The sequence below is a fragment of the Pocillopora verrucosa genome, chromosome 11, assembly GCF_036669915.1.
Source record: "Pocillopora verrucosa isolate sample1 chromosome 11, ASM3666991v2, whole genome shotgun sequence".
Taxonomy (NCBI): Eukaryota; Metazoa; Cnidaria; class Anthozoa; order Scleractinia; family Pocilloporidae; genus Pocillopora; species Pocillopora verrucosa.
The window spans coordinates 16,402,588-16,429,480 of NC_089322.1; the positions used below are offsets into that span (position 1 = coordinate 16,402,588).

At 38.5% G+C, this 26,893-nt stretch overlaps 1 pseudogene; it reads left to right on the forward strand.

The window, feature by feature from the left end:
* The first annotated feature begins 4,086 nt into the window (after nucleotides 1–4,086).
* On the forward strand, nucleotides 4,087–8,477 carry LOC131794969 (E3 ubiquitin-protein ligase TRIM71-like; annotated as a pseudogene).
* Nucleotides 8,478–26,893: the final 18,416 nt, after the last annotated feature.

Genomic DNA, 26,893 nt, shown 5'->3' on the forward strand with positions numbered 1-26,893 from the left:
GCTTAGAATAAAATGGAATGTTAATGAAGCAAAAAGTAAATAAGTTATTTTTCTTGTTTCTACTTAGTCATTCAAAAGACTGTAGAGCAAAGGCTAAACTCAAGTCTGCTGTACCAGTGAAGGTGAGTGAATCCTTTACACCCTAACATCAGTATGCATATTCTCCATACTGTTTGCTCTACATTTCCTAAAGTGCTGACAAGGAGAAATTGTTGAACAATCGGAAGGGCTTCTTTAGTCAGTGCCTATTTCCTACAGGTATTCTCATGACCTTAATGTGTGATTCAGGGGTGAAATTAGGAGAAGAAATTAGATGCTTGTCACTCTTAGGGTTGTAAGGGTTAACAGTTGAAGGAGTGATAAGAGAAAAGCCTCAAGGCTATTTTTGGGCAGAACATCAACTTCCCTTTTTTTTGTGAGGTAATACAAAACAATTTGGAAGGAGAATCTTGTAGTTCATCACAAGTCACGTAAGGCTTTTTTTCCCTCCACCTCTTCAATTTTGCTTGTGCAGTTAGTGAAGGTTAAGGTGAATTGTATCCTATAAGACATTCTCACATTATTTTAGGGTAATGTTTGACAGATTGTGACATCCCAGAATTGCTTGTCTGTCAAGACCAGTCTGTGTCAGGTCTAGATGTGTTCTATACATATTTAACATAGTTACATATTTTGGGGCTCTTATCTGTGAACTGCACCTAAACCTACTCAATGACTCAATTCTTATTCAGTGCCACATGTAAACAATCTTTTTTTCATTTCTGTGACATGTCCTGTATTTTGTGTATCAGAAAGAAGAATTTAATTGTAATGATAGTGGGTAAGTGCTGTTGTTTGTTTTTAATTTTTAGCTGCTTAAGCCTCCTACATGTGACTGGTGGTGCGTTAAATAGCTTTTTGTGATGCTTTCAGTGCTACACTCCCACAAAAAAAGGGCAGCATCTCCATCTGTACCAACACCCCATACTCATGACCCCCTCCAAGGACTCTGCCTAAAGAAGCTGCACCCGAGGTAAGTCTGGACAAGCTGTGAATTCATCAGATAGGAAATTTTAGGAACAAACAAGAAAGTTAAGTATAAGATGGCTGCTTAACCTGTTGTTCCTTTAAGAGTGACTAGCATGTAATTTCTCCTTTCAATATCACCCCAGAATCAAACATTAAGGCTATGAGAAAAAAAGGAAATTATTGTAAACTAAATAACCCCTCTTGATTGTTAATCAAATTCTCCTTGTCAGCTCCTTGGGAAACGTTTAAAGAACAGTTGGGGGAATATGCATACTGATGTTAGGGAGTAAGGGGTTAAAGGTCTAGAGCTCTGGGTTCAAGACCTGGACAAGTCATTGTGTCGTGTTCTAGGGTGAGACAGTTAACTATCAGAGTGCTCCTCTTCACACGCGATTATAAATGGGTACTGCTGTCAAGGAAACCTGATGAAATGCAAGGATGGTAACCTGCAATGGACTGATATCCCACCTAGGGGGTAGGGTTGTAAAACCAAACCCAAGAAATCTCAAAGACCAACCAGATGAAAAGAAAATAGCATGAGCAGCTAATGAAAACTGATAGTGAAAGCAAACAAACTGGCTGAAGCATGGGAAAATGCGGGTAATCAAGTCACACTTGGTTGGAATTTTGAGTCTGATTGGTTCAGAAAGAGATGCAAGCTTTCTTGACCAATCACAGAGCAAAGTGAGTTAAAACCAAAGCAATCTCAGATTACCTTCAACATTCCATTAATAATTGCTTGAAAACGATGAACATGTTGAAAAGGTTGTTAATTAATTTGTTACATTTTACAGGTCAGAGCTGGAGCAGAGCCTGGGAATCTTGCTGTTGGTGACCCAGAAGTGGTTGAAGTGGGGCTTGCTCAGGTACCCTTCTAACACTTTTTCCTCTGGGGCTAGTGATTATTTATCATGGTGGGGGTAGATAGGGTTGGAGGATTTTGGTTGTGTCTCAACGAAATTTATCTGATCCCTCCATAAGGTTTTGCAGTATTTTTATGATCCTCCTTCTCATTCACAGTCAATTTTCTATAGTCCCCTTTAATACTCTGTTGGTGACAGTAGATTTCCCCCACTATAACCCCCCCACCTCCCCCCTGATATTTTTATGATCCTCCTTCTCATTCACAGTCAATTTTCTATTGTTCCCTTTAATACTCTGTTGGTGACAGTAGATTTCCCCCACTATAACCCCCTGGCCTCCCCCCTGTGATATTTTTATGATCCCCCTTCTCATTCACAGTCAATTTTCTATATTCCCCTTTAATACTCTGTTGGTGACAGTAGAATTCCCCCACTATAACCCCCTGGCCTCCCCCCTGTGATATTTTTATGATCCTCCTTCTCATTCACAGTCAATTTTCTATTGTTCCCTTTAATACTCTGTTGGTGACAGTAGATTTCCCCCACTATAACCCCCTGGCCTCCCCCCTGTGATATTTTTATGATCCCCCTTCTCATTTGCAGTCAATTTTCTATATTCCCCTTTAATACTCTGTTGGTGACAGTAGATTTCCCCCACTATAACCCCCTGGCCTCCCCCATGATATTTTTATGATCCTCCTTCTCATTCACAGTCAATCTTCTATAGTTCCCTTAAATACTCTGTTGGTGACAGTAGATTTCCCCCACTATAACCCCCTGGCCTCCCCCCTGTGATATTTTTATGATCCTCCTTCTCATTCACAGTCAATCTTCTATAGTTCCCTTTAATACTCTGTTGGTGACAGTAGATTTCCCCCACTATAACCCCCCCGCCTCCCCCCTGTGATATTTTTATGATCCCCCTTCTCATTCACAGTCAATCTTCTATAGTCCCCTTTAATACTCTGTTGGTGACAGTAGATTTCCCCCACTATAACCCCCTGGCCTCCCCCCTGTGATATTTTTATGATCCCCCTTCTCATTTGCAGTCAATTTTCTATATTCCCCTTTAATACTCTGTTGGTGACAGTAGATTTCCCCCACTATAACCCCCTGGCCTCCCCCCTGTGATATTTTTATGATCCTCCTTCTCATTCACAGTCAATTTTCTATAGTCCCCTTTAATACTCTGTTGGTGACAGTAGATTTCCCCCACTATAACCCCCTGGCCTCCCCCCTGATATTTTAATGATCCTCCTTCTCATTCACAGTCAATTTTCTATATTCCCCTTTAATACTCTGTTGGTGACAGTAGATTTCCCCCACTATAACCCCCTGGCCTCCCCCCTGTGATATTTTTATGATCCCCCTCTTCATTTGCAATCAATTTTCTATATTCCCCTTTAATACTCTGTTGGTGACAGTAGATTTCCCCCACTATAACCCCCTGGCCTCCCCCCTGTGATATTTTTATGATCCCCCTTCTCATTCACAGTCAATTTTCTATAGTCCCCTTTAATACTCGGTTGGTGACAGTAGATTTCCCCCGCTATAACCCCCTGGCCTCCCCCCTGTGATATTTTTATGATCCTCCTTCTCATTCACAGTCAATTTTCTATAGTCCCCTTTAATACTCTGTTGGTGACAGTAGATTTCCCCCACTATAACCCCCCCGCCTCCCCCCTTTAATACTCTGTTGGTGACAGTAGATTTCCCCCGCTATAACCCCCTGGACTCCCCCCTGTGATATTTTTATGATCCTCCTTCTCATTCACAGTCAATTTTCTATAGTCCCCTTTAATACTCTGTTGGTGACAGTAGATTTCCCCCACTATAACCCCTGGCCTCCCCCCATGCAATATTTTTATGATCCCCCTTCTCACTAGTAGTCAATTTTCTATAGTCCCCCTCGATACTCTGTCGGCGAATGCTGATTCCCCCCCTTTTTCCTCTGGGGCTGGTGATTATTTATCATGGTGGGGGTAGATAGGGTTGGAGGATTTTGGTTGTGTCTCAATGAAATTTACCTGATCTCTCCATAAGGTTTTGCAATATTTCTATGATTCCCCTTCTCTGTTGGCGAATGCTGATTCCCCCCACTATAACCCCAGCCCCCCCCCCCCCCCCCCATGCAATATTTCTATGATCCCCCTTCTCATTAGCAGTCAATTTTCTATAGTCCCCTTTAATACTCTGTTGGCGAATGCTGATTCCCCCCACTATAACCCCTCCTATCGATAAATAGTGATTTTCCTTTTCCCAAACTTAATCTCACTGAAAGCGCTGCTTCTGTTACTTTGCATTTAGGAAGGGTAGAAATATAGCGTTTGCCTTTCAAAGTCTGTTCAGGTGGAGATGGTAAGGGGAAGAAATTGCGCATGACCGGTTTGTGTCACGCGAAAAGCGCGCGGGCTGCGTGAAAAAAGCGAAGTGCCCATAGAAATACTAGGGTTTTAGATTCTGTTATTCACAGACTTTGTATTTTATCTTCAATCATTGTTCAGAGCGCGAGAGAAGGAAAGAGCTGCAGGGTATTTAAAGAACACGAATTTTATGCGAACAGTTATGGACAGAAGGCGAGACCACACCAGCCTCATCCTCTGTTAGGCTGTCACCGAGCGCTTGAAAAGAGAAAAGCTTAGTTAAGAAGGTGACTCCTTCATCTCCTCTCAATTGAGTCCCTTTTTTTCAGCCATTATCCCTTCCCCCCATTCTCGCACTCCGTTTACATTTGTTGAACCGGAAGGCTGATGTTTGACAGTTGCATGGTCACAAGAATGAACTGAAAATAGTGTGGCTGCGAATAACTGCAGCCAAGCGGTTTTTTCCCTTTTGGGCGAAGTCCGTTGCGCGAGTTAAAAGAAAAAAAATCAGAGCTGAAAAAAGAGAAGATGTTCACGCGCCGCTCTGAGCCCTGGGAGTGAGCATTAACAATTTTTTCTTCACTGACTTTTTTCGACTCGCGTAACGGACTTTGCCGAAAAGGAGGGACTGCCCGTAGACTTCGCTGGTTACGCTAAATAAATGCTGTAGTTTGGTTTGAAATGTTCATACAGGTTTGAACTAGTTTAAGGTCTCTAAACTCAAATAAAACAGAGCCGGCGCCAATTTTTTAAAAAGAGTTAATCATTAACACTTTGACCGAACGCTGTCAATGTGATATTTGTTACGTATTGTTCACCTTTTTCGTCTCGAGACAGAATCATTAGCCAGATTTTAGCAGTTTAAAAAAGCGAGAATATAAATCAGTGTATTATTAAAACTTTGCCCTACTATCTTTTATTTTTAAAATGGTAGGGACGCAGTTCCCCTGACATTGATCCTAGTCCACGATCCGCACCAAATGCAATACGGAAGCGATTCAAAATAAGTTACAACCTTTAGAAGCTAGTTTCCGTCCTCATAAGAATGCAGATTTTCCCTTTCCGTTAGTCTCTCGTGACAGCACATGAAAACTAGACAACTGTTTATGGTTACTCTCTCACGCTTCCTCAGAAACACTGAAATCCAAAACTGAAGCTATCAAATACCGCACTAGAGAACACGAGATCTCTTCTTAAGAGGTCCGATTCGCTACCTTTAATAGAACACTGTTTATTTTTCTTGTGGAGTAAAACAAGGTTTGCTTAATCCTAAACTCACTAAACGGCGCTAAATGTTGCAATGATAAAATGAGGTAGATGGTTTATTTCCAAACCTTCGTAGCATGTTGTTCTTCGTGATACAGTGGCTAGAGCGACACATTCGGTCTACAGAACGAAGACATTCGGTTAAAAAAATTGCAATGTCACTCCGTCAATCACTGCGCGAAGATCACGCAATCCTACAGAGATCTAATTCGCTGCTTTAAATAGAATTCTAATCCAAGTCAGTTTCTCGGAACCTCAAACAAAACAGGGCTGTGTTTCTCTGTACAATTCGTGATCATGGAGTCACTTCTGAAAAACCTCAAAGAGCATGTAACATGTTCGATTTGTTCGGATACTTACACGAAACCGAAGACCATTGCTTGTCTTCATACGTTCTGTTGTGAATGCCTAGAGAGACATGCACTAGCGAGACAAAACCAAGGTGTTTATCCATGCCCTGTGTGTCAGGCACAAATTCGCATCCCTGAAGGAAATCACTTTGATGATCTGCCAAGCAGTTTTCTGCACAACAGTTTGTTGAGTCTTCTTGCTGTTCGACGCGGTGGCGAAGGAAGCGAGATCAGCTGTAGTACATGCCAGAAGAAGAGCGCTGAGATCAACTACTGTTTTGATTGTGAGAAGTTTATGTGCCCCGACTGTGTGAAAGCACACGAAGTGTTTCGAGAAACTATGTTTGAGGGACACAAAGTCACACCAGTGCAAAAGTTTCAAGCTACAGACTACGAGGCTTTGTTCAAACGGCAGTCATTTTGCTCAGAGAATTACCACAAAAAAGATGTGATTCGTTTTTATTGCGTGGACTGTCAGAGGTGTATATGTCAAGTTTGCATTGTCACAGATCACAAAAGCCACGACGTTGTTCCGCTTGAAAAGGCAGCGGACGATGAAAAAGCAAACATCATTGCCAGAGTACAGCTGGTCAAAGGGAAGAAAGAGGCTTGCCGAGGTGTTATTCGTGAATTTGAGAAGACGGAACTTGAGTTGGAAACGAACATTACCACAGCTAAACGCCAAGTCTCTCAAGTAACCGAACAGATGATGGGAAAGCTTCGTCAACTGGAGCGTGAAGCCATTTCTGCCCTCGAGAAGACTCGCGTGTCAAGGATGGAGAAATTACATTCTGGAAAAGCATTGGTTGTCTCTTTGGAAAAGCAACTTGACCAAGCATTTGAGTTCAGTAACAACCTGGTTGAAAGAGGCTCAAGTTCAGACATAATGCAAAACAAGAAAAATGTAGAAGAACGAACCGAAGACCTCATCGAGACCACAATGCCTGTACTTCTGGTTAACTCGAGTGTGGAGTTTGTGTCGACATGTGAACCAGAGAGTTTGAGTCTGGGATTTACGAAATTCGGCGAAACAGATGTGCAAGGATCGACCGTTGAAGGACTGGATCAGAATTTTCAAGCTGGTATAGAGGCAGAGCTACTAATTTGTCCCAAAACAAGCGAAGGAGAAATCAGAAACACTCGGCACACAGATCGTGTTGAAATACACTTGGACCCTGCGGATCAGGTGAGGAGTTTGGCGACGAGTGAGAAAGAAGATGGAAATTTCCAAGCAAAATTTGTAGCGAAAGTACCAGGTACTTATAAAATGAAAGTGAAGATAAATGGACAGAAACTTGCCAAGAGTCCATTTTCTATTCTGGTAAAAGTACGAGAGTTAAATGTTGTAGGCAAGTTGGACTTTCAGAGAGAAATGCTCCAAGGTCCTGCCGGCATTGCAGTGAACAGTTATGGTGTTACTGCTGTGGCTGATCTTAAAGGTCACTGTATCCTGGTATTTGATGATACAGGAAAATTTGTGCGAAAACTAGGTTCTTATGGAGACAAGGATGGACAACTAAACACACCAATAGGCGTCACATTCCTAAACGATGATGAGATTCTGGTGGCAGATGAATGTAATCACCGAATACAGCAGTTGAATGTACATACAGGGAACTTTGTGAAAAGCTTTGAAAAAAGGGAAGTGGAGATGGAGAGTTAAAGAATCCTGCAAGTGTTTGTGTTACAAGTGATGGACGTTTCATCGTTGTAGCGGAGTACGAGAACAGCAGGATTAAGGTTTTTACAATGGACGGTGAACCTGTGTTTAAGTTTGGAGACAGCGGTCCTGAAAGACTAGATCATCCTCTCAGCTGCGTTTGTTATGAGGAAAAGTTCGTTGTAACTGATCTCTATAATAACTGCGTGGAAGTGTTTGATGAGAAAGGACAGTTTTTGTACAAGTTTGGAGAAAAAGGAAACGGTGATGGACAGTTGAATCAGCCGTTTGGCATATGTGTTGACAAACATAACGTTTTCTTATGTGAGAGGGGGAATAATCGCATTCAACAGTTTACGTTGGAAGGAACTTTCATTGGAAAGACAAATACTAATATTCAATTTAAAGCGCCTTGGAGTGTTACCCCAATGCTAGATGATCGGATTTTGGTCACAGACTTCAAAGGGAAAGAAGTTTACATTCTGAATTGAATGCCCAATTTTGAAAGTAAAAATTAATTCTTGACAGGCAAACCTTTTGTGGATATTTTCAAGTTTTATTATTTTGTTAATTCATTTTGTTAATCACAAGTTTAAGAAAGCAACTAATCATCGGTTATACATTATGTGTCTGTAATTGCATGGGCCCAAGGGCTCTTGCAATGACTTGCTTATCACTGAAAAGGCAATATTTTTTAGGAAATTGCAATTTCCCACAATGTCCTAGCATTTAAGCCCTTTCGTTGCTGTCACAAATGTCAAAACAAGCATAACTGACCAAAGGACTCAATGAACATTTTATTCTCAAAATACAGGTAACATTGTTACATGGCTTCATTTAGATAAATTACAATCAATAAATCATTGCAGCAAACAACAAAAAGGCTTAACCCTTTAACTCCCATGACTCACCAAGACAGAATTTCTCCTTACAATATCAATACAAAATCAAGAAGACATGTGATGAGAACCAAGAAAAGTATCAATTAGGCGATCATTAGTTGATCCAATATCAAATTCTCAGAAGTAACATCAGAAGAATTGTATAGCAGACAGTCAGGATAATTACTAATGACATATTGGGAGTTAAAGGGTTAATCAGCATCAAGTAATTGTGCCCTCTTAATTATTAAAAATGCTGTGGTGATTAAGAAAAAATGCCCTCTGTCTCAGCCAGTCAGCATTCAGTAATTTTGCCCCACATCTGATAACATAAAAAAACAACATTGACTCTCCAAAATGCACCATAACTGCACATGCATATGATACACACTGTCCACTTTCACAAGCATGATGTGTCTACTCTACTATTCAATAATTTTTATGCAATTACAAGTATGTTGCCTGCACTGTCTTATTGGCACTCAAATAAGCTGGTGATAACCAAACATGTGGGAGAATTTGTTTTAGTTTTGATTAAATTGATTTCAAATGTGATTAAGCTTTTTAATTGTTAAAGACTTTGGAGTGTTGTAAAGGCAAAATATACATTTTTGCAAATAACTGTACAGTGGCACTGATTAGTGTTAATTGGTGTTGATAACTTTTACATGTCAACTTTACATTTTTTTAGCAAGAAGACTTTTTCATGAGCATATTTTGGAAGACTTTTAGTTAAGTTTGATAATAGCAACTTGGTCATCAGATGGATCATGCTTTTATTTAGAATTTTTAAATTATCACTTTTGGATAGAAGCTTGCATGATTACGCTGTAAACAATTAAACAATTTCATAGTGCTCGGTAGCTTTTGGAGGAATTGCATGTGAAATGTGATCAGAAACTGTTTATAGACTGAGGAGTCTTGGATGCATCAAGTTATTACTCTTTAGATATTTTATGCATGCAGGAGTTTTCATGAACAAGTTCCTTAAGTATTATGAAAATGTAAATTGATTGAATGAATTACTGATATTATAGGAATTTTTCCACTGTATTCATGAACTGTTCTACAGTGCTTATCCTTTAGGTTCGTATAGCATAGACCATTGTTAAAACAAATATCCTACTAAATACATTGTGAATAGATTTACTTGGTTGTTTTGCAAATGTGTGTTACTGTGCAACAAGAATGCTTGCATGAGTAATAGATCGATTCTTTTTTGTTGTACTAAAAACTCTTCTTTGGATGAAGTAGGCTAGTTAGGACTATTTTTTGACTTTGATTGTATCAGTTGATGGCTAGGATGTAATGTTTGCAAGACCCCCCTCCCACCTTACTTGGTTCAGTTTAAATGCCAAGTTAACCAAGGTGTTTTCTTGTAAATTTTTCATTCTTCAGAGAAAGAGAAAATTAGATGAAGTAACAGGGAGGACTGGGGAGGCTGATGGCTTAGGAGGCATTCCGGCTACTCGGCTTCCCCTTACCACACCCCTGGAAAAAAGAGATATTCCTCTACAACTGAGCATGACACTGGAGTACATTGTTGGCCAGCTGGATGTGCTCACACAGGTTTGTTGTGGAAACATTTCTGAACAGGGAAGTATTTTAGAAATCAAGAGCCATGGGGTGGGGATGCACTTCTCCTAATGACCCCATCCACCTGGTAAAAGGAACACCTGATCACAAGATAAGGTTCATTTCTGAAACAGCAGTTTGAAAAAAGGTCATGAACAGTCTCATATGATTTCTTTTTGTTGTACAGTGACAAGGCAAACATTTTGTCCAATGTGGAGATGAATTAACTTGGGCTTGGACACAATAATATTTGATTTTTTAAAGACATTTTTCAGTGTAGGGGAAAGATTGTCATATTTATCGAGCCACTTTTTCTTGCAGACAGCTTCAATTTTGGAACAAAGGCTAATGATGACTGAGAATAAACTGTGAGAATGCTTGGATAACCAACAGAAAATCACTCTTCAGATCAGACCTAATGAGAAGCGCAATACAGCATCAGTATCTAGAGACCATCATTAGTCATGTTCAGAATCTGTTAAGAATATTCCTTGTATGGTAGTGTTGTAAACTGTAAAATAAATTTACAATTGAGTGTCAAAAGTGGTCATGGATTGCATTGGTTTATCTCAACTTTAGTCTGTTATTGGTTTAGAAAGCCTATGCTGCCCTCTTGACCAATTAGGTGGGCCATTTGTGTATTTCCAGCGCTTCGGGCTCCGCCAGTTTTTCTTTGAGTTGTCTTTGGCCTTTTGTTATGTTTCTTTTGTTAGAACAGTTTCCAACTGAGTACCAAAAGTGATGCTGGATTGCTTTGGTTTTGCTTTACTTCATTGTGTGATTGGTCCAGAAAACTTGTGTTACAATCTCAACCAAGGAAATTTAAAACTAAAATCAATCATGACCTGGTCATTGGTGTTTTTCCATGTTTTTAAAGGAGGTTGTCTGTTTTTACTCTGAGTTCTCTTTGGCTAATAATTAAGGTAACCTTTTGTTCTGAATGGCAGTTGTGATTACTTTGGTTTGGGTTTTTTGATACTCAATTGAAAAGTGCTCGATGATTGGCAGTTGTGATCACTTTGGATTGGGTTGTAGGACACTCAGTTGAAATGCACCCTTTGAGAATAAAGTGTTTTATATCCAGATGTACATATCATATAAAGTTACTAGGGCACCTAGTAAACCTGCCTTCTGTGTAGAAAGGGCTTATCTAGAATTATTATGTATTATTTTTTACATCAAACTTTCAAAAGGCCAAACAATGACGGCATTAGGGGGCAAAATGTCTTATTTGGTGTGTACACTGTTTGAACAGACTGGGTTCCGAAACGGAGTGGGCTTAGATCATAGAAAGATGCAGAAATAAACAACAACCTTATGCTCTTTTGCCTCCTTAGTGGATACTATTTTGTCTGTAACACTTAGGCAGGATCAAGATCAAACCCTAGTTTTGTATTACTGATTTTGCTTCAAGATTATCATCTTTCTGCTAAGGGTCAAAAAAAAAATTTTCGCTTAAGGCGTAAGGCCATCTTTATACATTTAGTTCATGGACCTGTTTCCTGAAAGTACCAGTAACTTAAAGGGCCCCAAATCATATTTTAAAGTTAATATACTAAAATAGTGCCTATTTTATATCTATTTTTTAAACAATTTTTTCCTTATTTTCCAGACTATTTTAAAATTATTTTAAAACTATTTTAAACCTATTATTCTGAAACAAAAAATGGTAAAAAAATAGTCTGGTTGGCAAGGCATAACTACTGTATAGATAACTTTAAAATAGCTTTAAATGGAGAAAAAGGGGAATGCAATTTGATGATAAAATAGGATTAAAATAGCATTAATGAAACATTAGTTAGAAAAGAAAATAGACATAAAATAGAGAAAAAATACAAAAAATTGGGAAAAATAGGATATAAATACCTACATTTAAAATAGGTTTAAAATATACATAAAATAGGAATAAAGGAGGAAAAAATAGGAATAAATATATAAAATAGTTATAAGAGACATAAAATAGACATAAAACAGGGATAAAATAGGAAAAAAACTTGAAAAAATAGGATAAAAATACACTTATAATAGGTTTAAAGTAGAGCCTCATGTATATGCAATTCCAAGGAAAAAATGTAATTCTTAGGAATAGCAGGTGTGAATTTTCATGGTAAATTCAAAAAGGGAATTCCTAGGAATTCCAAACTATAACAACACTGGTTCTAAAAACCTAGAAATTCCCAGAAATTCCAAGTTAATAGCCAACAGAGCACCAACGACCTTCCCTAAAAGGCTTATAAATCTAAAAACTTGCCAGAAATTCCTAGGAATTTTCAGGAATTTCTAGGAATGTTAAGAATTACTGGAAATTTTAAGCAAAAATTGAGGCAACTAACATGAAATAAATACTAAAAATTTAAAAATCCCAACTAAAAATTCAAGTATTCAATGAAATTTATTTACACACTTCACTTAGGTTTACATGTAAAATATTTTGATTGTATTTTAACATAAACAAGTAGTAATGTTAGGACAGAATTTGATTTCTTTTTCTTCTCTGGAAAACTTCATGAGAATTATCCTCAATTAAAATCTTGTTGTAACTGTAACAATAAATTAGAATGAAGTTATCCTAAGCTGGTGTTTGCCTTTTTTTCCTAGGCTTACAGCTTTCTCTGCAGGCCTTGAATGAGTCTACAAGAAGCCTTTCCATTTTGTATCTGGATTCCATGGCATAAAAAAAAAATTATGAGCTCAGACAAAGCCTTAGATAGCTATAAGGAAAAGGGCATTCATTGGAATCCTAATTTAACAAAGTGCACTGGGATTGGAACTTCTGCTATTTTGAATGACTTTCATCTTGGAGTTAGCACATCTCTTCCATAGATTTTAATTTAAAAAAAAGGGCTGAATATATTATTTTGTTTTTTATCAAGGAGGGCTTCTTTATGTTATCAGGTTTGGTTAATCACAGTTTGTTTTATGAATCTAGAATGTTCCAAAACGTGACTAAAGTATGTAACCTTCAAAGGTTACTAGTGTAGCGGAGAAGACAATCCGAACGCACAATATAATTCACGGTTTAATCAAATGAAGTACGTAATCAAAATTACAAACGAAATTAAGGAGATCGGAGTGAAATCACAGATGAAGAGGGCGAGGTAAGATTGAAGATAGCGTAATTATGATTGATGGTAACGTTGTAGCTGAATTTGTGTGGTCCAAACTAAAAGAAAATGCAGCAGAAACTAAACTAAGAAAATATCCCTGAGAAATGTAACACTAGCCTAATTAACAATGAAGCGATTATAAAGTGAACTGAAAGCGAAAAATAAATCGATGTCCGTATCAAAAGAAAGGGAAATATCTTAAATGTGAAATAAAGAAAACATACTTTGGTCTAGCTCCTAATGATTGTAGATAAAATCGCCGATAGCGGATCGTACGTGAATAGCAGACAAAATGAAATATGAAACACAATATTTGGTACGTGTGCTTAAATGAAACTGATTGAAATAAAAAAAACTTATTAAGTAATAATCATTAACCAACGAAGAAATAATAGACTGGAACAAACATAACAGGAAAGTACACAAGTTACGCGCTTCGAAACTAACAAAGTAATCTTGAAACCTTACTGATAGATTTATGGTAAAATTTCCGCACGGCCCCATACTACTGTATAAAAAAAAATCTGTTTTCCCAAAGGCAATCTATTGTTTTTGTAATTGTTTTCTCTATCCAAGAACTGAATGCATAATTTAGCATGGGCTGTGCGAAAATTTTACCAGATTTATTTCATTGTAAAGTGTAAACTTAAGAAACTGTGGCATGCAAGTGACTGTTTCCATTCTCAGAATTATTTGAGTTTCAGTTGCGCTGAGCGTTATGTAAGCTTAATTCAAGCCGTTATATCTATTTCTTTGGTAAGATTTTGATCACGTAACGAATATCGCAATTTTTACTCACCTCAACTTTCAAATTCGTAGCTTTATAAATGGCCATTCGACCCTTGTTCGTACCAGTCGATATGTCAACTGTTGTCCCTTCTTTTAACACCACGGCGCCAACGACTTCCTTTTCACCTACAAACTCACGCTCTTCTCGTTTTCTCATTGAACCACAATAAAACCCATCTTTAGAAATGTCATATAAGGTAAAACAGTTAAGTAAAGAAATAACACGAAGCACGAGCTATCAACCGTTGAAAAGTGCATTCAAAGATGAGCGCGAAATGGAGTCTTCTTTGTTTCTGATTTCGGACGTGATCACGTGGATCTTTTGGGAATTGTCATTGGCTAGTAAAGAGAATCCACTGGCTTGCCCGATTGCAGTTTCAAGAGAAGCGCGTAAGTACATGCTGACTTCAACCTTAGATCCATGTTATGACGACGATATAAATAATGTGAACTCACTCTATGTAGCAATAATGGACAAGAATCGATCGTATTACAAATACACGATTTGTGGCCGAAAGTTGTCGAGGAAATAAAGACTCAAAGCCCACTTCTGAGCAAGCTTGGTTGCTGTGCTGATCGATTTGTTGATCAGTTTCAGTTAAACATGACCCAAGCGACGATCCGGGCAATAAAAAGTGGAGATTCGACGCTAAAGGCAAGCCTTCGCGTTCAACTCTTTGGCAAAGAAAGAAACTTAAACGGAAACTTGAAAGCTACAACAAAGCAAATGAAAAACGTCGGCCTGACGTTTTCAATTTTGAACCCGTCTTTCTCTTGTTAACACAGAATCAGTGTAACTTTTGAATTTCCATGAGTGTATATAGTGAAGATATGATTGGTGCAGGTGCCAAACAGCTGCCTTAAAATTCTATTTTGTAATATAGAACAACAATACATTGTTAGTCAAGCTTGAATTCACAAATAAAATAGGAATAAAATGTGACTGGTTATTGCACTACACGTCTCGGGGCGTGAAATTAATTTTTTTTCTGATAGCCACTTGGCTCCTTAATTCTTCAAAGTGGTAGCCAAGTGAGAAAAAGTTGATCGCCATTTTCAAAGACAAACAAAACCTTTTTTAAGCTGTCAGCGTTCTAGATAGACCCTCCAAAATTAAGTTTGGGAAAAGATCTTTAGCGTACTACAAGGTGGACACTGGGATAGACGATATACAATATCGGAACTCACCCAACTGCACTCTAAACCGAGTTTTGGGATTCACTGCCAAGGGTTCAAGCATCACTCTAACGTCTGAGGAGGACAATAGGCTCTGCAGGCTTGCTAATGGTGACCCTGATGACGAAGATGGCGGGCCATCTGAAACCTTATAGAATCATTGCTCTGAAGGATTCATAGCCGTCGTAATGCGACATGACTTGGCTAACCTTTTAAAGAAAAAAGGAAGTATAGAAAAGAGAATCTGTTATTCTTCAAAAATTACCTTGTATATGAAGATCTTTCGCGATTTTTCAAAGGTTTAAGTATAGTTAAATTGGTTTAACACCGTTTTATGCGCAATCCGTCGTCGAACATCATCGCCAATTACATCTAGGAAAAAAAGCTTTTCTGTCCGCGATTTACTAGGAATGTTATTAAAATTATATTCCAGTTTACATTATTTCTTCAATACCACGGTTTTTGTTTAAAAGGAAAGTTTAAAAAGTAATTTGGGATGATAGGGAAATATTTTCGAGCTGTTTTCTTGCAGTTCTACGTCAATTTTATATTTAAAAAATGGCCATCTTTTCCCGGTCGGAACAATGTTATGCTGCACTAGAAAAACATTTTAGTCTAACAGTTATTTACAAATTTAAAATGATAAGTAAAGATTTGAACTATTAGTTCTTTGTTACTGTTAAATCACTTGAAGAACCTCGAGGAACCTGTACGAAAGAAATGCGGCCTCGCCTCTTCAGAGTTGCTGAAAAGATGTGGAATGAATGGACATTGGACTTAAGTGACGGACAGTCAAACATTTATCCCTTAATTTGCTGTTATACATTTCTCATAATTATCAAATGTTGTTATGGAAATATGAATAGACTAACATGCATTCACAAACATGTCCTTCAATAGAGAAATCCGCCATTGAAGTCATTCCTAGAAAGCGAAATGCGAAAATTAGGGGCAAATCAGAAACTAAAATCTGGAATCTTTTGTGTTTTGGAATCCGGAATCTGCAGCGGTAGAATCCGGAATGCAGCACCTGGAATCCGGAATCCACAGCGTGGAATCCAGAATCTAATACTGTCCTGGATTACCTTACATGGGGCGAAACATTAGAGCTCACCTAAATCCAAGACGGCGTCTAGTTATCGATCAAGATGCATGTGTTGCGTTTTGGAAACGAACTTAACGAGGAAGTTTGCCGCGGATTTATCTTTGCAAATCTTTTTAATTCACTCAGTATCTCTTGTTAAGGTTATGATGAAACATTCTAGTCTCCAATTTGGCGACTAATTTCCAGGATTTGGTCGCCAAAGTGTAAAATTTAGTCGCATTGGCGCTTGTAATAGGCGCAATTTCACGCCCAGCGTCTAATTGCTGTTTTAAATATTGTGGGTCTGGGATACTTTGTAGAAAATAGAATTAAAATAGGCTATTTAATACATATTTTGCTGTGGAGTAGAATCCACCTCAAAAAATAGAAATAAAACAGTCTATTTTAGACCTATTTTGTAATTACTCAACATTTTCTTTGATAACCTATTTTTTCATATTTTCCAAAGGAAATGGCCATAGCATGTCCTATCAGCAGAAAATATATATAAAACAGCCTATTTTATCACTATTTTACTCATGTAGGAAATAAAAATAGGAGTAAAATAGTCTGTTGTGCTGGTTATCTTTCCACTTGTTTAGAGAAAATAGAAATAAAATACACCACCTTGTTCAATCTTGCTTTAAAATAGGTTTAAAATATAAGTAAAACACAATTAAAATAGTGGCTTTCCTTTCCCTATCAGGTAAAATAGCAATAAAATACAAGTCTGAGGGAATAAAATAGTATAAAATAGATGGGATAACATTAAAATAGACATAAAATATAAATAAAATAGGATTGTTTTTGCAAGGGTGTTGAAAGAATAGAGAAGCAGGTTGGGATACCCTAACCAGTCCATTTTCTATCTTTTCCTGATAGCTTTGCTGTATAATTTTAAAAATTTTGAAAAGCCCATCTTGAATGAAAACAGAACTGCTTTACAGGCCTCTTAAGTTACCAGGATATTCCTTAAACTTGTCAATTAGACTGGCAAACCCATTTTGTAGTTTTTGTTCCTACAATCAAGTACCAGACTGCATCAAACAAGACCAAGTGTCAAGACTGAACTTCCCTCTGAATGCAGATAGACCTGTCAATCTTGTAAAATATTTTTTTTTATTTTTAGTTCACCCAGAAGTGTTGGAAGTTGGGCCTGCCATGTCTTCAATTCCTTAGGTACCTTTTACCCCATAACATCAGTATAAATATTCTCCATAATGGTCTTTGTAGTGTTTAGTGGGGAAATAATGACTCCGGAGGTACAAACTCAACTTGGTTTTTTATGGCGGCGAAGTAACAACGGTACAAGGGTTACTCTTGACATGCACGAGGTGAGTCACGTGATAAAGAAAACATTACATCATAACAGTCTTCATAAATTTTTAAAGAGGCTGACAAGGAGAATTTGTGTTACAGTCAAGAGCTGCTTTAGTTGGTGATCATTTCCTTTGTTCTAACGACTTTCATGTCTGATTCAGGGGTGATACAGTAAGGGGAAATTAGATGCGAGTCACTCTTAAGGGCTAATTATAAAGGGTTAATAGTTATTCTCCTGGGGCCAGTCATCATCACCCGCAAAGACATACACTGACGAGACAAAATCAAGGGCTGTATCCATGCCCCAAGTGTAAGGCACAACTTTGCATCCCTGAAAGAAAGCGAAAGAGAAAGTCTTCTTGCCGTTCGACGCAATGGCGAAGGAAATGAGATCAGCTCTAGTACATGCCAGAAGAAGAGCACTGAGATCAACTACTGCTTCGATTGCGAGAAGTTTATGTGCCTCGACAGTGTGAAAGCACGCGAAGTGTTTCGAGAAACTATGTTTGAGGGACACAAAGTCACGCCAGTGCATCACTTTCAAGCCGCAGGCTACAAGGCCTTGTTAAAATGGCAGTCGTTTTGCTCCGTTAAGTATCACGAGAATTACCACAAAAGAGATGTGACTCGGTTTTTTTGCGTGGACTGTCAAAGATGTGTATGTCAAGTTTTCATCACCACAGATCACAAAATCCACGACATTGTTCCGCTTGAAAAGGCAGCGGATGATAAAAAAGCAAAGATAATCGCACGAGCCGTGCTGTTGAAAGGGAAGAAAGAGGCTTGTCGAGGTGTTATTCGTAAATTTAGAAGACGGAAGCTCAGTTGGAAATGAACATTACCGCCGCTAAATGCCAAGTTTCCCAAGCAACTGAACAGATGATGGGAAAGCTTCGCTAATTGGAGCGTGGAGCCATTACTGCCCTCGAGAAGACTCGCGTGTCAAGGATTGAGAAATTACATTCTGGAAAAGCATCGGTTGTCTCTTTGGAAAAGCAACTTGACCAAGCATTTGAATTCAGTAACAACCTGGTTGAAAGAAGCTCCAGCTCAGACATAATGCAAAACAAGAAGAATGTGGAAGAAAGAATCTACTGAGGACCTCATCAAGACGACAATGCCAGCACTTCCGGTAAGCGCGTGTGTAGAATTTGTGTCGACATGCGAACCACAGAGTTTGAGTCTGGGATTTACGAAATTCAGCGAAACAGATGTACAAGGATCGACCATGGAAGGACTGGATCAGAATTTTCAAGCTGCTGTAGAAGCAGAGCTACTAATTTGTCCCAAAATAAGTGAAGGATAAATCAGAAACATTTAGCACACAGATCGTGTGAAGTACATATAGATCCTGCGAATCAGGTGAGGAGTTTGGTTACAAGTGAAAAAGAAGATGGAGGTTTCCAGGAAAAATTTGTAGCGAAAGCACCAGGTACATATGAAACAGCAACTTGCCAAGAATCCATTTTCTAATCAGGTTAAAGCACGAGAGTTAAATGTTGTGGGCAAGTTGGACTTTCAGAGAAGTAGGCAACAAGGTCTTGCCGGCATTGCAGTGAACAGTAAAGGTGTTCTTGCTGTGGCTGATATGAATAGTCACTGTATCCTGGTATTTGATGAGACAGGAAGTTTGTGGAAAAACTTGGTTCTTATGGAGACGAGGATGGACAATTAAACAAACCAGTCAACGTCACATTCCTAAACGATGACGAAATTCCGGTGGCGGAGGAATGATCAATGTAATCACCGAATACAGCAGCTAAATGTACAGACAGGGAACTTTGTGAAAAGCGTTGGAAAACTGGGAATTGGAGATGGAGAGTTTGAGAATCTCGCAAGTGTTTGTTTTACAAGTGATGAACGTTTTATTGTTGTAGCGGATTATAATAACAGCAGAATTGAGGTGTTTTCAATTGATGGTGAACCTGTGTTTAAGTTTGGAGACAGTGACCCAGAAAGGCTGAATCATCCACTCAGCTGCGTTTGTTACGAGGAAAAGTTCTTTGCAACTGACTGCAATAATAACTGTGTGAAAGTGTTTGATGGGAGAGGACGGTTCCTGTACAAGTTTGGAGGGAAAGGAAACGGTGCTGGACAGAGTAATGTGCCGTGTGGCTTATGTGTTGACAAACATAACATTATCCTATGAGAGAATAATCGCATTCAACAGTTGACATTGGAAGGAACTTTCATTAGAAAGACAAGTACTAATATTCAATTTGGATGGCCCTGGAGTGTTACCACAATGCTAGATGACCAGATTTTGGTCACAGACTTCAAAGGGAAAGAAATTTACATTCCAAAAATTTACGGAAGATTTTGACATGTCACGTGTCGCAATACAATTTGAAAGAAAATGGCTAGGATCAGAAACTTGCCTTCTAATTTTTCAAGGAGAGTTCAAAGAATTGTTGATTCATCACTTCAGCAATGTCATTGTTTGTGCTTTTAATTAATTATAGTAATAGTACTGAGTGGAGTCCAATCCAGTCTGTAATCATACAGGTGATTGACTAAATTGGACAGTACGAAGCGGGAGTCGGTTTTGTCAATCACAAGTTTAAGAAAGCAACTAGATATTGGTTATACATTATGTGTATGTAATCGCATGGGCCAGAGGGCTCATGTGATTACTTGTTATCAGTTAAAGACAAAATTTTTGAGGGAATTGCATTCGCACATGATGTCCACGCACTTAAGCCCTTTCATTGCCTCCACAAATGACAAAACAAACGTAACTGACCGATGTATTCAGTGAAAATTTTATTCTAAAATACAGTTAACAGTGTTACAAGGCTTCATTCAGTTCAATTGCAATCAATAAATTGTCGTTTGTTATTCTTCAGGTTCGTATAAAATTGACCATTGTTAAAAGAAATATCTTACTGAATGCATTATGAATAAATTTACTTGTTTGTGTTACTGGGCGACGAGAATGGCTGCATGAGTGGTGAATAAATTATCTTTTTTGTTGTACTAAAAACTCATCTTTGGATGAGGTAGGCTGTTGAGAATTATTTTTTGACTTAGCCAGATTGCATTTCTTGAAAGCTGAGATGTAATGTTCACGAGAACCCCTTCCACCTGACTTGGTTCAGTTTAAGAGGTTTGTTAACCAAGATGTTTTCTTTCAAATTTTCATTCTTCAGAGACAGAGCAAATTAGATGAAGTAACAGGGAGGACTGGGAAGGCTGATGGTTTGGGAGGCATTCCAGCTACACAGCCTCCCCTTACCACACCCTTGGAAAGAAGAAATATTCCTCCACAACTGAGCATGACACTGGAGCTAATTGTGGGCTAGCTGGATGTGCTAACACAGGTTTGTCGTGGAAACATTTCTGAAAAGGGTGGTATTTCAGAAATTAAGAGACTTGGGGGTTGATGGGGATGCACTCCTGTTGAAGACCCCATCATGCTGCCATGCATTTGGGAGAATGCTAGAGGTTGAAGGAGGACCCATGTTAGGGGGAAAAGAGCAAAAGTTGTGGCGCGATGAAAAGTTTACAGATATCAACTACGAATCAATGTCCATTTTAAAGCACCCTTCCTTAACCAAGATACAAGACTATGAAACGGTGGGCACGGCTTTCGTGCATTCATTTTTTGCTAGATCTTTTTACCAGTCATTTAGAAACTTGGATTTAAGACATTTTTCAGTGTTAGAGAGAGATTGTCATATTCATTGAGCCACTTTTTCTTGCAGAAGGTTTCAATTTTGGAACAAATGCTGACGATGACTGAGAATAAACTACGAGAATGCCTGGATAACCAACAGAAAATCGCTTTACAGATCAGACCAAATGAGTAGCGTAATACAGCGTCAGTATCTAGAGACTTAGTCGTTGGTCATGTTCAGAATTCCTTTTCAGACTAGTCCTTGTACATGGTAATGTTGTAAACTCTAACATAAATTTTCAATTGAGTGTAAAAAGTTGTCATGGACTGCATTGGTTTAACTTGACTTTAGTCTGTTATTAGTTTAGAAAGCCTATGCCACCCTCTCGTCCAATTAGATAGGAGCTATATCAAGATTAATTGTGGAGTTGGGCCATTCATGTATTTCCAGTACTTCAGGCTCTTTGCCAGTTTTTTCTCTGAGTTATCTTTGGCCTTTTGTTATATTCCTTTGTTAGAGCAGTTTCCAGCTGAGTATCGAAAGTGGTGCCGGATTGCTTTGTTTTCTTTCACTTTGTTTTGTGATTGGTCCAGAAAACTCGCGTTACAATCTCAACCAATCAAATGTAAAACTAAAAACAATAACGACTTGGTCACCCGCGTTTTCCCGCGCATTTGGGAGGTTGCCTGTTTCTACTTTGAGTCCTCCCTAGTTAATAATCATGGTAACCTTTTGTTCTGATTAACAGTTGTGATTAATTGGGTTTTGATTTTTCGATACCCAGTTGAAAAGTGCTCGATTATTAGCAGTTGTGATCACTTTGGATTTGGTTGTAGGACACCCAGTTGAAATGCACTCTTTGAGAATACAGTATTTTATATCCGCGTGTGTGTACATATCATATAAAGTTACTAAGGGAATATCAGAAACTGCAAGTAGACCAATAAACTATTTATACCGAGCTTTGCTGTATGTTTGGAATGAGAACTTGTTTTACATTTAGTTGGAGGTTGAAGTAGCTTTTCTGCGAGCTGATTTTATGTGCTGGTGTTTTGTGCATTCGACGTTCTTATGTGTTTGAAAATTGTGTTTTGATACATATTCAGTAACTATGGATCTAGACTGAACAGAACATTATTTGTCCACTGGTGGATACAAGTTCATAACATTTCTCAGGAGTGAGAAATATTGTTGATACTTGCGGATAAACTCGTATTAATCTGCGGCCAAGTAATGCCTTTCCAGGGTTATAAAAAATATTTCGAGTAACTGGACTGTGATTCAAAGAAGGCGGCTTTTTTTTCCCCATCATTGTCATGCTTCCATGCCTGTTACTGGCTTAGTAATGTAGAAAGGGCTTATCTAGAATTGTTATGCTTTAGGTTTTAAATCAAACGTTCAAAATTTCGAACAATGAAAGCATTAGGGGCAAAATCTGTTATTTGGTGCATACACTGTGTGAACAGACTGTGTTCCTAAATGTAGAATGATTCTGAATGAAGAGGGTTATCTTAAGGAAGGAATGGGCAATGAGAGCCTGTATCACCAAGTGAAGTACTGAGGTATGGGTGCATGGGTAGTAAAGATGGAGATAGGGCCACTTGACTTAGAAGGGTACTAGACAGAGAGGTCAGTTCTCTGGAAATTTTTTTCAAGGGGCGGTGTGGGTTTATGCAGAAATAAACAACAACAACATCTTATGCCTCTTTCGCCTCCTTAGTGGATACTATTTCAAGTTGTCTTTAACTTTAAAGCTGGATCAAGATCAAACCCCAGTTTTTTTTTTTCTGATTCTGCAGCAAGACTATTATCTTCCTACCAAGGTCAAAAAGAAATTTTCGCCAAAGGGGTAGGGCCATCTTCATGTATTACGTTCAGGGGCTTGTTTCTTGAAAGTACCAGTAACTTAACGGACCCCAAACCATATTTTATAGTTAATATTTAAAGAGCAGAGAAGTAGCCAGTCCATTTTCTATCTTTTGCGGATAGTTTTACTTTATAATTTTCAAACTTTTGAAAAGCCCATCTTGAATGTAAACAGAACATCTTCACAGGTCTCTTTAGACATTCGAGAAAAAGGCCCCCACTCATTATACTTCTTAAACTTGTCAATTAGACTAGCAAACCTATTTTGTAGTTCTTGTTCCAACAATGAAGTACCACACTGCAATAAACAAGACCAAGTGTCGAGACTTTATCTGAATTTCCTACTGAATGCTAAGAGACCTGTTTGTATCACGCGAAAACCGCGCCAGCTGCGAAAAAAAAAAAGCGTGTGCCCATAGAAATAATGGGCTTGTAGATTCTATGCCATTCACAGGCTTCGTGAAGGGAGGGAAAAGGAGGGAGGAGTGTCCGAAGTCTAGTGCTGATATCGCCGGTTACGCTAAATAAAATTATGTAGTTTGGTTTGAAATGTTCATACAGGTTTGAACTAGTTTAAGTTCTCTAAACTCAAATATAAAAGAACAGAAATCAATTTTTCAAAAAGAGTTAATCACTAACACGTTGACCGAACGCTAATCAAGGTGGTATTCGTTGCGTTTTGTTCACCTTTTCTCACTAGACAGAATCATTTACCAGATTTTAGCCGTTTAAAATGTTTAGAGTATCAATTAGTGTATTCTAAAAGCTCTGTCCTACGATCTTTTCTTTTTCGTTAGATAAATCGTTATACGGTGGACAACGCTACATGTTTTGCATTCACTTATCCGCCGGATAGCGATTTATCTGTTGGATAGCGTTATCCAACCTACATACAACTGGGCTCTGGTCTGGACTTGAGAAATATCACCCATTAAGAAAGAAAGAGTACTTTTTACCAATTTCAGAAAGCGTTCTTACGTGTGTTTTTAAATAAATTATGGCGAACCTCTGAATGAACACATATAAAAATTGAGATGCTTTCCCAACCCCTTAGATATCACACAATTTAGGAATACAAACGATTTCTTGCTACCGGAGTGTGTTACGAGGAGCGAGCTTGTCACTTTTATATTTTGGCTGTGACTAAATGCCCGGCAGCCGGGCACGGTCTCAAATAGACTAAATGCCCGGCAGTCAGAAATTATCACGCAACTTCCACTGAAAGGTTCTTTCAAACTTCTTAAGAGTATCAGATGTTTATTGAGAAATGTCTAAGTCTTAACAAAAGTGGAGACTATTACATTGAACTCAATCTTATTTTCTAATTTTAACGAATATTAACCGTTGAGGAATCCGAAATAACACCTTTACAATTACGAAGACGTTTAGAGTCTAGAGTTCTGCAGACAGTGCAGAGCCACTCGCCCTCCGGGGCAGTCTTAAATCCCTCGTAGCTCATGTGCAACCATTCCTCGCACACCTTGCACTGTACCATGTCGTCCCACCACTCGGACATTGAACAAAAACAAAATAATTTAATGTCAAAAGTTTGTCTCGAATTGAATCCAGCGGTGTTCGACTATCGCGGAAAAGGTTAAAAACGACCTTCCTCCCAACATTAAACTGAATGCTTGCGCATTTTCCCTTGGTCAAAAGAAACATCCGACGGGTCATTTCCAGCTGCCAGTCGCATGTTTTGAATCAAAAACATACTTTAGTACGCACTAGAACGTAAAGTATTATCTAATTCTATTAGAACGTCAAGGGTGATGTTTTCACTCAGTTTTGTTGTGGGGTCCAAATCCGCTAGGACACCCGGCAGTCTGTTCAAGAGTCGGCAAATCGAGCGATTTTGTGGTTCGATCAGCTCGGAAAATTTGTCCTCTGAATAATTTTAGAATCACTCGGGAAATCTAAACAAACATCGATTACTGGATTATCAATAGGTTTATTTGAGGTTTTTTTTGTACTGTTTCCCGCCAATTTTTTTTCAAAACTGAAGGTGTTCTGACATACTGCATTCTGGCCCTTGCTGTCACGAAGACAACATATTGAATGAAACTAGCCTGACCTCCCAAGCTTTATGACATGTTCATGTGGTTCAAGCTTGATCACTGAAAAACCAATGCAATTTTTAGCATCGCTTGACATTTCTAAACAAACATCTGCTACTCTTTAGAAGTTTGAAGGAGCCTTTCAGTGGCATTTTGATGAAAATTTCTGACTGCCGGGCATTTAGTCTATTTGAGACCGAGCCCGGCGGTATGATCAGAAGCGTAGAATTTCAGTGACGACAACCAAGCATTTTTATTCATTTCGCAAAGTAGTAATTTTTGAAGAGGGACTATTTTGCGAAATGGACTATTGACTCTTTCGTGTCACAAAAATACATTTTGATATTACAAATTAGTATATCACCAAAGATGTTGGCCTCCTCTTAAGCCGTATTAAACTGTGTTTCGCAAAATAGTATAGTAATTTTAGGAGAGTTACTATTTTGCGAAATGGACAATTCTCACCCTGCTGTGACAACGTGACCTCTTTCATGTCACAAATTAATATATCACCAAAGATGTTGGCCTCCTTTTATTTCTTAAGCCGTATTAAAATATATTTCGCAAAATATCCATTAGCGAAATGAATAAAAATCCCTCTTGTTAATGAACGATTACTTCAAAATTCGTGTGAAAGTTATCTTTACCTAATTAGAAAATACATCTGCATTATTCCTTTAGTTTTGTTATCACGCTCTCATTTGGTTTCGTTTCGTTTTGTTTCGTTTCGCAAAATAGTGTGAGCCCTCTGATAAGAAGCGTAGAATTTCCAAGTTGTCGACAACCGAACGATATTATAGTATGCACAAGCGCAGAGAATTTGTCCACCAAAAAACCAAATATATTTCTGGAATCGCTTGACATTCCTCAACAAACATTTGATATTCTTAATAAGAAGTTTGAAAGAACCTTGCGGCGGAAATTGCGTGAAAATTTTTGACTGCCGGGTATTTAGTCTGTTTGATACCGTACCCGGCTGTCTAGCATTTAGTCACTGCGTTACATTTTCGATGTCATCCACAAGAGCTCAAGAAAGGGTCTTCGGCGGCTTTAAATGTTGAGAGCTCTCAATAACCCTCAATCCTTAATCCTCGATGCTTCGAGAACGAGGTATCGAGGGCCACGATTTAAGTGTTTAACTTGTGCTAATAAGAAAATCATGCCTCAAAACTGCTGTGTTCAGGGTGTATTAGGAAGGTTTACGAAGAGAGTGGATTGAAAATACCTTTCAACAAGTTCCCAGAAGACAAAGATCTGTTCACAAAATGGATAGTCGCGATACGGAGAGATGTTGGATGAGATGGGAAATACCTGCTTCCATGCAGTCCATCACTCCGAAAGAGAACAAACCCCATGAGCTGCAAGGCCATGACAACCATTGTTTTCAAACCATAAATCCGAAAGATTTCTTACCGTTTGCAAAGTTGCGCTTTTGTGAAGAATCCTTTGCAATTATCACCTCGACATTGAAGCCAAAACTTTTAACTCTGAATTTTTCGATTGACTGGGATCTTCGTTCTTAACTGAAGACGATATTCCTAGAAGTTCTTTAAATGGGAGAGAACACAGCAGTTTTGAGGCATGATTTTCTTATTAGCATAAGTAAACACTAAAATCGTGGCCTCCCTCAACCCAACATCAACCCTAACTTGCTATCGGTTTACTGGTTTGGGTTAGGGGAAGGGTAGGTGCGCAGTTCCATTGACTTTGATCCCAATCCACGATCTGCATCAAATACGACAGGCAAACGAATAAAAATAGGTTATAACCTTTAAGCTAGTTTCTGTTCCCATAAGAAAGCAGATTTTACCTTTCCGTTTATCTCTCGTGACAGCACATGAAAACCAGACATTTGTTTATTGTTACTTTCCTGCGCTTCCCTAGAAACATTGAAATCCAAAACTGAAGCTATCA